The 13,746-nt window shown below is 40.3% G+C and overlaps 3 non-coding genes across 3 annotated transcripts; 1 reads left to right on the top strand and 2 right to left on the bottom strand.

The window, feature by feature from the left end:
* Positions 1–7,549: 7,549 nt before the first annotated feature.
* On the top strand, positions 7,550–7,623 carry TRNAV-AAC. The gene has a single exon. It is a non-coding gene; the product is annotated as a tRNA-Val (tRNA).
* A 1,478-nt stretch (positions 7,624–9,101) lies between these two features.
* Positions 9,102–9,174, bottom strand: TRNAR-ACG. Its single transcript has one exon. It is a non-coding gene; the product is annotated as a tRNA-Arg (tRNA).
* A 1,151-nt stretch (positions 9,175–10,325) lies between these two features.
* TRNAL-CAA lies at positions 10,326–10,407 on the bottom strand. The gene has a single exon. It is a non-coding gene; the product is annotated as a tRNA-Leu (tRNA).
* Positions 10,408–13,746: the final 3,339 nt, after the last annotated feature.

The raw sequence follows: 13,746 nt of genomic DNA, 5'->3' as shown, positions 1-13,746 counted from the left end.
GGATCGCCGGAGCCCAGCAGGTAGAGGGTGCGGTGGCCGGGAGCGGCCACTGCACTCCAGTCTGGGCGACGGAGTGAGACTCCAACTCAAAAAAAAAAAAAAAAAAAAAGTTGAAATTTAAACGTTTAAACTTCCGGCCGGGCAAGGTGGCTCACCTATAATCCCAGTACTTTGAGAAGCCGAAGTGAGAGGATTGCCTCAGTCCACGGGTTTGAGACCAGCCTGAGGAATTTGGTGAGATCTCATCAATAAATCAAGAAAAATTAGCCAGACATGATGGCGCGTGTCTACAGTTCCAGGTACTTCGAAGACTGAGAGGGAAGGATCGCCTGAGGCCAGCATGTCAAGGCTTCAGTTGGCTGTGAGGATGCCAGTGAACTCCAGCCTGGATGGCAGAGTGAGACTCCAACTCAATAAACAAGCAAACAAAGAAATAAATATTCACACTTCCAGTTCAAGAAGCTAGATAAACAAGAGTAAATTAATCCTAAGAAAGTAAAATGAAGGAAATACTAAAAATAAGAGCAGAAATTGATTAGAATGAAAAGAAATATACAATAGAAAAAATCAATAAAACAGATTTATTTTGTTTGTTAAAGATTAATAGAACCAAGAGGATTGCCTGAGCTCAGGAGTTCAATATCAGTAACTGAAAAAAAAAAGATTAATAGAACCGATATCACTAGCATAATGATAAAAATGGAGAAAACATAAATTACTAATATTAGTATAAAAAGATAAGATGATATTACTAACTCCTTTATGTCAACGACGTTAACAATTTAAATTAAATTTAGACGAAAAACACAATTTGCCATAGGTGACATAAGAAGAAATAGAAAATCTGACCTATCTTATATATCCATTAAAGAATTAGGATCTCAACATTATTCACAATACAAAAACATGGAACCAACCATGCTGCCCATCATAACTGGACTGGATTTTAAAAAGTGTGGTACATATATACAATAGTAATATACACATATTACTCAACCATAAAGAAGGACAAACATCTGGACTTCGCAGCAACTTGGGTGGATTTAGATTCTATCATCCTCAGCCATCTATCACAAAAACAAAGAACAGAGTACCACATGTTCTCACTCATAAGCAGATCCTGAACATTTACCACAATACTATAAGAAAGAGATTGGCAGTAGCGGGATACTGCCGGGGTTAGGAGAGTAGGGCACACAACATCAGTAAGGGTACCTGATCTCAAACCAGGCAAAGTGGGGACCAAAAGGAGGCCCAAACTTTACCTATATGACGATCACCTATATACCTAATCCTGAATTGTACCCCATATCTTTAAAATAAAAAATAAATAAATAAAAAAGATTTAGAATCTCTGATTTGAAATTTTCCTACAAAGAAACTTTAGATCCACATAGATTCACGTGTGAATTCTTCCAAATATTTAAGAAAGAAATAATACAAATTGTACACAAAGTCTTTTAGGTAATATAAGAGAGAAAGTTTCAGGCTGAGCATGGTGGCTCACGTGTATAATCTCAGCACTTTGGGAGGCCGAGGTGAGAGGATTGTCTAATCCCATGGGTTTGAGACCAGCCTGGGCAACGTGACGAGACCTTATCTTTACAATAAATCAAAAAATTAGCCGGGCATGGTAGTGCATGCCTGTAGTTCCAGCTGCTTGGAAGGCTGAGGCAGAAGGATCACCTGAGCCCAGTAGGACGAAGCTGCAGTGGCCGTGAGCATGCCACTGCACTCCAGCCTGGGTGACAGATTAAGACTCCAACTCAAAAAAAAAAGAAAGCATCCCCGTTCATTTAATGAAGTTAGTATGATGCTGCTATTAAAACCTGACTAGGACATTACACAGCAAGAAAACTACAGGTCAATATATCTCAGGGAAATAGATGAAAAATCCTAAATAAGATACTAGCAAATGGAAACCAGTGACATATTCTAAGAATAACCTATTATGACCACATGGAACTTATTCTATAAATGCAAAATTGGTTTAACATAAAAAGACTAGTTTACCACACTAAACACTAAAAAAAGAAGAAAAATTACATGTACATCTCAATGGATACAGAAAAATCATTTATAATTCAATGATTCAAATCTCACTTATAATTATAATTCTTGCATATTAGGAATAAAATATATCTTTTTCAATCTAATAAGTTATATTTGGGAAAAAACAACCCTAGAGCTAACCTTCTACTCAATAGTGACATATTGAAATCTTTGCCATTTGTGGTTGGAAACAAGACACGGGTGTTCACTATCACAGTCTCCATTCAGCATTGTGCTGGAGAGTCTAAACAGTTAGATAAAGCAAAAACAAACAAAACAAAACAAAACAAGAACAGCAAAAGATAAAGAATGAAGACTAGTAAAATCACCATTAATCACATATGATATGATTGTATACATTAAAATCGAGATTATCAACAGAAATTAGCATTAATAAATACATTTAACAAATTTACAGGTGGCAACAGTGCTCAAGCCTGTAATCCCAGCACTTTGGGAGGCATAGGTGAAAGGATTGCCTGAGCCCAGGGGTTTGAGACCAGACTGGGCAATTGGCAAGACCTTGTCTTTACAATAAATAAAAAACAATTAGCCTGGCATGGTGGCATGAGCTGTAGTCTTATCTACTTGAAGGCTGAAGTGGAGTGATCACGTGAGCCCAGCAGCTTGAGACTGTGGTAGTTGTGATCATGCCACTGCACTCCAGCCGGGGCAACAGAATGAGACTTCAACTCAAAAAAGAAAACAAAAACAAACCAAAAAACAAATTTACAGTATAGGAGGTGGATGTACATATAATAAATATAAATGGCATGTCTCTACACTAACAATAGCAATTAGAAAATGGGATTTAAAAAGAAATACCATTTACAAACGTCAATACAGGAAGTTAATTTTTTTAACTTTCAAAATAACCCCAGATTGAAAATAATGCAAATATTTATCATATTCGGATAGTTAAATAAATTGTGGTACATTTGTAAAATGCAAGTCGATGAAAATGAACAAACCGCTTTTATAGGTAAAAACAGGCAGGTCGTGGTGGCTCATCCCTGTAATCCAGCACTTTGCGGGGGCGGAGGCGAGGAAATTGTTTGAGCTCATGGATTCGAGAACAGGCTGGACAATTTGGCGAGACCTCATCTCTGCAATAAATACAAAAAATTAGCTGGGCTTGGTAGCAGGCGCCTGTAGTTCCGGCTAGTTGGAAGGCTGAGGTGGAAGGATCCCTGAGCCCAACAGATTGACGCTGGGGTGGTGGTGAGCGTGACACTGCACTCCAGCCTGGGCCACGGAGTGAGACTCCAACTCAAAAAAATAAAGGAAAATAAAATAAAAAACAATAATAATAACAATAATCCGGGCATGGTGGCTCATGTCTGTGGTTCCAGCTACTTCGAAGGCTGAGGCAGAGGGATTACCTGAGCCCAGCAGGTCAAACTATGGTGGTTGTGCCACTGCACTCCAGCCTGGGTGACGGAGTGAGACTCCAGCTTAAATAAGTAAATAGATAAATAAATAAAAATATATTCACACACACACACACACACACACACACACACACACACACACACACACGAATGAAACCCAAAGAAAATGTTGAGCAAAAGAAGCCAGACATATGAAAATACAGATTCTATTTGATTCAAGGTATATGAAGGCTGTTTTTGCCTTTGATTTTGTTTTTGTTTTTTAAAGATAAAACATATGATGAAAGAGTTCAGAACATTGGTTGACTTAAGAAGGGTTCAAAACGAGATGCGGCATGAGGGAGCTGATGTTGGTTACCAAACAGGGATATAAACTAGTAAAATGCATCAAGCTGTACTCATAAAGTTTATATGCTTTTTGTTACTTATAATAATTTGATAGCATAGAGGAAGAAAGCAACTGAAAGAATAAAAGATTTGAGTGCCACATTAAAAATGATCACAGATGGCTTTGACTTGAATTCTAGGAAGCGTTTCTTTTCAGCAGGAAGCTTTGAATTACCAAACTCTGATGCCTATCCAATTCATATCTTTAGGAACCATATGTTTGTTTGTTTGTTTTTACTTTCTCTGAGATATAACATCTAGAACAGAGACTAATAGTGGCAAAATAGCGACCGATATTTGAAAGTAACTGACAAAAAGAAAAAAAAAAAAAAGGAACCTTGCAGGGTAGCTGAAATAGTTCAGGTGGGAGAGCACTAGACTGTAGCTCTAAAGGTCCCTGGTTCAATTCAAGGTATATGAACAGGTGGTGCTCTATTCCTTTTTTTGCACAGGTCACTGACTTTTTTAAAACCCCATATCCATGTAAACTGTGAAATATTGACCCAGTACCTGATATCAGTTACCTACAAATATCTAAGTCCACAGTGCCATTTCTATGGTAAGAGGCAACTTACACTTACTTTTAATATGAAAAAGGCACAAGGGTACTTGCCTAATGAACATTTGCATACCTAACCCTGAATTGTGCTCCACATCTTTAAAATAAAAAATTAAAAGAGAGAGAGAAAAAAGTATGACAGTGAAAAGACTAATATAGTGATACCTGCACTACCATGTCCATTACAGCATTATTCACAATAGCTAAAATATGAAAACAATTCAAATGTCCATTGACCGATAAAGGGATAAAGAAAATATATATACATACAATGAAACATTAGTCAGCCTTAAGAAATAAGAAAATTCTGTCATTTGTGACAACATAGATGAACCCGGAAAACATCATGCTGAATGAAATAAATCGTTCATAGAAGGACAAATACTGCATAATGCCACTTATATGAGGTATCTAAAATAGTCAAATTTATGAGAGCAGAAAAAAGAATACTGATTGACAAGGGATGAGATGGAGAAATGGAGGGTTCTTTCTCAATGGGTATAAAGTTACAGTGACCCAAGACGGGCAAGTTTTAGATATCTGCTGTACAATATAGTGCCTCTGGTTGCAATAGGAAATTGTGCACTTAAAAATTTAACAGGGTAGATCTCAGATTTAGTTTCCTACCACACGTACAAAAAAGCAAAAAGGACAGGAGACTTTTGGAGGTGAATGAGTTATGTTTATTACCTTGATTATTGTGTGATATCATGGGAGTTTACTTATGTCCAACCTTATCAAACTATATGCATTGCTGTATATAATAAATATGTGCTTTACTCTGTATCAATTATATCTAAAAACTGCAAAAAGAAAAAAGAAAAAATATGAAAAAGGTTCATAAATCTTTTCATAAAACACAATTTCACGTCCATACACATAAGTTCCACACCTTTCAGCAATTCCTTGAGACAAAGAAAGAAAATGTATCCAATGCCTTATTTAGTGTGTGAGGATGCTATTAAATGTATCTGTAAGAATCAGGACTTAAGCATTTTCAATTCTCCACTTATCCTCTGTCTCTGCCTTCACTTATAATTTGGTGTCATGGAGTCTTACATTGTTGTCAGGACTCTGAATTTTGTAAGAATTTTTGCTTATTTCATACTATATTTTATTGTTTTCAGCATTAGGGACAGTCCCAGTTCCTGGTTAGTCATTTGACCGTGCAGAGAAGCAAAAGATGACATTTTAAACATTAATTGAATTCTCATAGTAATATTAAGATTATATGTGATTACACACACACACACACACACACGCTGTATATATATGCTGTAAAACAAAATAAACGGTGCAGCGGTGCATGCCTGTAGTCTTAGCTACTCAGGAGGCTGAGGTGGAAGGCTCACTTGAGACCAAAAGTTTGAGGCCAGCCTGGACAACATGGCAAGGTCACCCTTGTCTTTAAAAAAAAAAAAAATCGGCCGGTTCGGTGGCTTAGCCTGTAAGCCCAGCACTTTGGGAGGTCGAGGAGAGTGGATTACCTGAGCCCGCGGGTTCCGGATCAGCCCGGGCGACTTGGCGAGACCTCGTCTCTACAATAAAATGAAAACTAGCCGGGCGTGGTAGCACGCGCCTGTCGTTCCGGTTACGTGGAAGACTGAGGCGGAAGGATCGCCGGAGCCCAGCAGGTCGACGCTGGCGTGGCCATGAGTGTGCCACTGCACTCCAGCCTGGGCGACGGAGTGAGACTCCAACTCAAAACAAAGCAACACCAAAATCATTGTTAGTTAATATTGATTCAGTATTTTTCCTGAGGCAAGATTAGATAATTAATTAAAATATTCCTATCTGGAATACAATAAATATTTCAAAATTCTCTTACCAGACACTTGTGGCAGATGTTCTAGCATGTATTGCCAACAGTGTAGGTGGAGATATTAAAGATATATTTGATTGTATATAGAATATTTTTAGAATACGAGAAAATGAGAATTTAGATTATCTCCGAGGATAAGGGAGTATTTGGGATCTAAGATCGATAGGTACTTGCTTACCATTTTATACCACATGTACAGTTAAGGAAGGGCAGAAGAACTTTTACTAAGCCCTTCTTTTGGTTCAAGAATTACTGCTGGCAACGTTAGCATACCATCTCGTCCATTTAAAGCAGGGTGAAGAATAATATGGTTTTTAGATCTGGGAACTTCACTATACCAGGAAAGGCAATGGAAAGTGGGAGTGGGATGAAGAGAATAGATCTAAATCTTAGGTTTTACCAGACGAAAATGTGCTGATTTCTCTAGTCGTGGGTGCAAAATTTTGTCCAACAGTGTTTGGTTTTGGTTACAACGTGAGTGCCCAGGCTTATGCTGTTAGAACCAGAACATCATGAAGAGCCCTGAAAGGCAATCCTTTCAAACAAACAAGCTCATTTTGTTGTGATGGCTTTATACGTGGACATCAGGGGTCTATAAACACAACGTCGGAATGTACAAGAGGATCCTCGAAGGTCAGAATGCAGTTCTTTGAGACGTGTGACTGCAGAAGCCGCATCAGTTTCCTCTTATGTGATTTCTGAGCAAGTAGAAGCCTCAGCTCTTGAGACCTAGGATAAGAGCTCTGGAAGACTACCGGAATAAAACATGAATGCTGGAATCCCAACACTCCTTGCTCGCGCCACCGTCAGTTTTAGAATCAACAAAGTGACTCCAGTACTGTTGGGCTACCCCAATCACAACTCTGGATATCATCGCCGAGGACATCAACGCTTGTGTGCGACTCGTCAGAGACCCTGAGAAGACCTGGCTCCTTTCCTCAACCCTACCGCCTTCCTTTCGACGGCGTTGCACGAACCAGTTTATGAAGTTATAAGTCATTAAATAGACGTTTGCAATTTGCTATCCAGTACACGGACATGCCTCTAAAAAGGGAAGGGAAAGGCTTCCTTCGCTTACAATGGAAAATCCTACTACAATGTTTTCTCTACAAACTATATTATACTCAGCTTCTGTCAAAAATTTCCTCGTGGATTTTCTGATCTGAATCCAGGGTTAAAATAGTTTAGATTCTTTAGTTAAACTCTGTGCGTATGACTCAAAGTGGTTTTTTGGTTTTTCCTTTTTTTTTGAGGAGAGTGAAAAAAAATTTTTTAGGAGAGAAAAAAGTTCGACGAACTTAACGATTGAAAAAAAAAAAGAAGCAATTGGGTAACTATGGCCGGTTAGCTCAGTCGGTTAGAGCGTAGTGCTAACAACGCCAGGGTCGCGGGTTTGACCCCTGTACGGGCCAACGTGGATTATTCGTATTTGGATAATCTATCTTTATCTTTAATTCAAGCCACTTACAATCCCAAATCGCCACTGCCCAGAATCTAAAATTCACACTTTCTTCTCTTCATAGAGCGAGAAGGCTATTTACTTCTGTTTCGCCTTTAAAAAAAAATAAAAACATGGAAGCATTAGGAAGGATCTACTGAAGAAAACTGAGTGGAGCAGTGTGGGAGCGAGGTGGGCGTGTTTTAGGAAAGGGGAAATTCGGAGGAGGAACGAAACTGGCCTGCTTGTCTTTTAGTGAAACTTCTGGAAACCGTATTCTTTGGGCGCTTTAAAGGAGCTCAGGAGGGAGAGAGGAGCAGGCTGGCGTGGCCAGGGACCTCGCTGGTTGAGTGTGGCACTGACAGCAGCAAGACAAGGGTGAGTCTGTTTCCGGAGCGCCTGCGCCGCGTTCTTTTTTCTTACCCAAGGCAGTGTCCAAGGGAGATAAATGCCCGCTCCGTGTGAGGTTTCCACTTGGCTTTCACGGAGGACCTCTCTCCGGCTGTCAAGAGCAGGGAAGTGAGCCGGTGCTGCCAGAGCGGCAGTTCTGTCAAGCCGTTCCCCGCCCCGCCGACCTGGCCCGGCCGCAGCGCCGCCGAGCGAGGAGACAGGCCACGCTCTTTCGGAAGCGAATCCACACACTGAGGCGCTCTCTTGGTTTAGCGTGAGGAGCGTTTCCCCCGCTTGTCAGTGATTACCTCCCGGCCCCTCCCTCCACTCTGCCTCGTCCTGGAGAAGGGAGGTCCGTCGATTCAAAGAGAACAGCTCCAAAGCTGCCATTTCCCGGACTTTCTTAAACACACTCTTCCGGGATCGGTCCCTCCCTCCCTCCCTCCTTCCCTCCCTCCCTTCCCTCCCTCCGACTTTCTTTCTTTCGGAGCCCCTGTTGGTTCTCCTGTCTCGAAGATCTCGGGGCAGAGGGATACGCGCAGGAACCGCGGAGGCGGCGACGAGGTCGGAGACGCGAGGAGGGGCGGGAAGGGAAGTTGAGGCTGAGATGAGTCGGCCGGATTCAGGGTGGAACTCCGCCTGGAGGCCTTCACGAGGCGAAAAGCCGCCGAGGCACAGAGCCGCGGGCATTCCGCGTCTCTGCAGCCGTGCCTTTCTTGAACCAACCTTCCTTCAGATGTCCCATTGCTTGTGAACAGTGTCCCTGCCCAGGGAAAGAGCTGTGCGGGAGAGAGAATTCTTCCCAGTGGAAAGAACGTGGATTTTTTTTTTTTCTTTAAAGTTTCTTTGGTTTCAGTTTTCCTTTGAACAATCTTTTCCAGCCAGCCCCTTTCTCAGGTCGAGGAAGAGATAAAAAGTAGAAAAGAAAAACTCACTGTTGGCTCCTTCAACGCTTTCAGATTCCAATGGCAGCACCACGGAAGGTGAAAAATCATTTCCAGTAAAGTACATTCAAACGTTTGTTTCATACGACCTTGAAGTGCTCGGTAAAAGATGCTACTGCGAGCCAGCCAGGAGTCGAACCTAGAATCTTCTGATCCGTAGTCAGACGCGTTATCCATTGCGCCACTGGCCCGCAACTGCACGAGGTGTGGAAGTATTATTATTTTCATTACTATGTTCTACTGTACTGTGGCGACCAGAAGTAATGATTGATTCTTTATTTAGATAGAGATTAGAACTCAGACCCGTACGGATTCTAGGAAAGCATGTTTTACTTTGTGGTGGTACATCCACGTAAAATGTCTTTACTGGACAAAATGGCCAATTTTCATTTTTGAGACATTATGTGATAAGATGAATGTCTTTCCTTCAAAACAATATTCGTGTTTTTGTCTTCTCCTTTTTGTTCTGGTTTTAAGATCTTCATTACTTTTTCAGCTCAATAATCTGCCCTCACCTGAATTTCATTTTTTTATATACAGTACTTATATTGGGCATTGATGGTGTGTGTGGATAAGTAATGAGCAACTGTGTTATCTTAAATGTATATATTGCAAAAAACAAAGTCCTTTGGAATACATTTTTGGAGACACTAATTATAGTTTTCCCGCTTCTCGTCCAAAAAGGGGGGAAAAGTAATCATTCTCCATAGAGACACTTATGGTTAATGGTATCATAACTCAAGCAGATAAAGGCCCTCAAAGAAAGAAATGTAATGAGTTTTTTTTTTTTTTTTTTTTTTTAGTCAGAGTCTCACTCTGTCGCCCAGGCTGCAGGGCAGTGGCAAACTCACGGCCACCGCAGCCTCAAACTGGGGGGCTCAGGCGATCCTTCCACCTTAGCCTTCCAAGTAGCTGGAAGTATAGGCACGCGCCACCACGCCCAGCTAATTTTTTTTTTTTAAGTGAGAAAACAGGATTTATTTAGAGGACAGAAAAGCTCCCGTAGTGGGAGGGGACCCGAAGGGGTTGCCACCCAGCTAATTTTTTGATGTATTTTAGAGATGAGATTTCACCAAGTTGCCCAGGCAATCCTCTCACCTCGGCATCCCAAAGTGCTGGGATTATAGGTGTGAGTCACCGCGCCCAGCATCCCAAAGTGCTCGGATTATAAACGTGAGTCACCACGCCCAGCATAGAAGTGCACGTTTTTTAAAATCCCATATGAGGATTTAGATGCCAGTCTCATGGGTTTATATGCTGGTATCACGGAAATTTTTTGGGGATCCACGTAGTAAATCGCCACAAACTGGCAAGGCGACATCGCCATAGAAAGCGACTTCAACGCTGTGAGCAGGACTTGAACCTGCGCAAGGAAACCCCATTGAATTTTGAATCCAATGCCCTAACCACTTGGCCATCACAGCTCTAAGAAGGAAATTTTAATCTTTAGACTAAAGGCAAACAGATCATTTGCTATTTGGCGTGGAAGAAGTGACGAGAAAACATTTCACCCCATAAGGCACTCTTTTAGGAAAAAGGGGTCTCTTCTATAGCTGACGCCCAACTTCATGCACCTCACATGTATTTTGTCAGCCTGCTATATGCCAGGCACTTTGGATTCAATGGTGGCAAAACAAGCATGGTTTCCTCTATAAAAGAACTCAAGTTAGCAGAAAATCCATCTGGAGATGTTAGGGTATTAGCTAAATATAACCCCTTTGCACATGGAAAACCTCTCTAGAGAGTGTCCATCGTTGCTAAGCTTCCTCCACAGCACACTAGTTCCAGTTTACCAGCTGCTGGGTGCTCCTTTTTCCCACATAAAGTGAGCAAGTGAATGACAGTGATCTACACAGCCAAGTGAATATTGAAGCTGCCTTCATTCATCTCCAAGAGTCTTTTCTTCAATTCCCACTTTAATCTTAAGTCATATGGTGGCTCTTCAAGATTCTACCCTTCTGCTCATAGGAAATTTTGTTAGCGCAAATATCTGTTGCTTGAACAAATCTCTGTGGACTCAGTTAATTATTCTCTGTTCCTCACTCCACTTCATATCTTTTCTTCCCTTCTTACTTGACATATATTAGACTCATGCCCTTTCTACACTCTCAACTCCTCTTCCTCACTTCATGTTCCTTTGGCAAAGTCACAATCTGGGCAGCTGAACATGATTGGAGAAAAGTATATGATCAGTTGATGAACCTCACTTTAAATTCATGACAGTGAATCTCAAGTAGGTCCTCAAGGCTTCCAGGCAATTGTACCAGACATTAGACAACAGTAGAAAACCTAGATGACTGTGGGTATGGGACTCCAACTCCTATTTTTCTAAGTCTCTATTTCACACCCTTTCTCATCCCAAACCTTCAATATCTTCTCTCCTGTTACTGTGTTCATTTGATGAATTTGCTTCCTAATTCACTGAGAAAATTAAAGCAATCAGAAGAGACTTTCCATGAGCATCTACCATATCTATCCACCTACCAGCCCTGTAGGACTGTCAGTGATCCTATATTGCGGGGGCCCGCCCCGCGAGGGTCGTGAGATGTCCTGAAGGAGAGACGGATAGGCGAAAGACGAAGATAATATACCGGACACCTGCTTCCTGAACAGATGACAATTTAATGTTAGTTAACACAGAGCTTTTATACCATTCGTGAAGGGGCAAGACAAAGAAAATTCCTTCACGTATATATCTTCTAAAAGTTACCATCTAGTGGTCTTAGTAGCAAACAAACCAAGATTCCCATAGGCATTTAGACAACAAGTCTTATTCATAAAGCCAACAATGATACTTTCAGTCCAATGTCCCAAATTACAGTCCTTGAAATGTCTCAAGAAAGTTTCTTTAAGTGTATATTTCTTTATGTGTCAGGAATTTTCTCATCTTAGGCTTTTATGTTCTTCAGAGTCCTGTGATCGCCTCCCTTGTCCAGATGTCCTCGTTACTTTTCTCTTATCTTGCAGTGCTTGTTTCTAAAGAGAACTCAAAAGAAGCTTTTAGTAATGTTTCCCAGGCCCCTCAAGGTTGCTTTCTGTTTTAGCTGATCTGTCATAAAAGTGTCTGATTATTATATTATGAGTTCAGTGAAAATCCACCCTACAAATGTTAACTTAGAGTTTTAACTATTGAATTAAGTAAAAACCTTAACATTAATCTTTATCCCAAGTCAGTGAAAAAAGTGTTATAAATCACCTACATAACTCCTATACAAGTGTTAAAACTTATAATGAATTCATAATAAACTACTATAAACTTGTGCTTCTAAAAAACCTTATGTCTAAACACTAAACTGCATAATCCTAAATCAAATAAGGAGTGGATATACTTATATCATTTATTACTTAAGCAATATCTAGTAACTTATAACCAAGTGAAGGAAAGCATTCTTGATGTGCTTCAGAGTTGAACCCTTGCATATGTTAGAAAAGGCCAAACAGCATAGTGGGAAATGGAAAAATGAACCATGACATTTCCAGGTTAGCTGTGATTCTTCGCATAAACATGCCATCTTCTTCTTCCACGACTGCACAGAATTTCTTCAACTGTATCAACAGCAAAGATGGAAGACAGAAGGGCCTCAGCTGCCTGGACTCGCTTTGCGGTGGGGGGTCCTCAGCACACCTGGACTTTGTCAATCAGGCGGGCCTCTAAGGCTGGCTCCCAACACTATATGCTCTAGACAAGGTCATCAGTGATCTCCAAATGTCTAAACTCGTTTCTCAGTCCTCACTTCACCTGGCATAGCATCAGCTTTGAATACCTCTGAACAACACTTTCTTCAATTACTTGCGGGTAACAATTTTCCTGGTTGTCTTCCACTTAGTAATAAACATTTAAAGTTCCACCATGTCTTTTCATGGTTTGATAGTTCATTTCTTTTTAACACTGAATATTATTCCATTGTCTGGATGTACCACTATTTATTTATTCATTCACCCACTGAAGATCATACTGGTCATTTCCAATTTTTGGCAGTTATTAACAAAGCTGCTATAAACACGTGTGTGTGGGTTTCTGTGTAGACTTGTTTTCAGCTCCTTAAGTAGGCTTAGTTCTGTAAGAAAGTTTGGTAAACTGTCTTCTTCAGTGGCTCTATGATTTGGCATTCCCACCAGCAATGATGCTCCACCTCCTCATCAGCATGTGATGTTATCATTGTTCTGGATTTTGGCCATTCTGAGAGGTGTGTAGTGAATAATATCTCATTGTTGTTTCAACTGTATTTCCCTGATGACATATGATGTGGAACATCTTTTCATGTGTTTATTCGTCTCACTATGTTGCCCAGGCTAGTCTCAAACTCCTAGGTGCAAGCAATCCTCTTGCTTTGGCCTCCCACTGTGCAGTGTGTCATCATGCTCAGCCTATATATCTTTAGTGAGATATCTGTTAAGGTCTTTAGCCTATTTTAAAAATAGAATTGTTTGTGTTCTTACTTTTGAGTTTTAAGAGTTCTTTGTATATTTTGAATAATAGTTTTTTATTAGATGTGACTTTTGCAAATATTTTCCTGTCTATGGCTTGTCTTCTCATTGTCTTGACATTTCATTTAGCAGAGCAAAAGTTTCAAATTTTAGTGAAGCTTATTAATTATTCTTTCATGGGTTATGCCTTTGGTGTTGTATCTAAAATATTATTTTTATACTCTTGGTCACCTAGGTTTTCTCCTGTTATCTTTTAGGAGTTTTATAGTTTTGTATTTTACACTTAGATCTATAATTCATTTTGAGTTAATTTTTGTGAAGACTGTAATGTCTGT

The sequence above is a fragment of the Carlito syrichta genome, unplaced genomic scaffold, assembly GCF_000164805.1.
Source record: "Carlito syrichta isolate Samal-C Ts95f unplaced genomic scaffold, Tarsius_syrichta-2.0.1 Scaffold314889, whole genome shotgun sequence".
Taxonomy (NCBI): Eukaryota; Metazoa; Chordata; class Mammalia; order Primates; family Tarsiidae; genus Carlito; species Carlito syrichta.
Note: the sequence above shows the minus strand (reverse complement) of the source record. Positions and strands in the feature narration are given on the sequence as shown.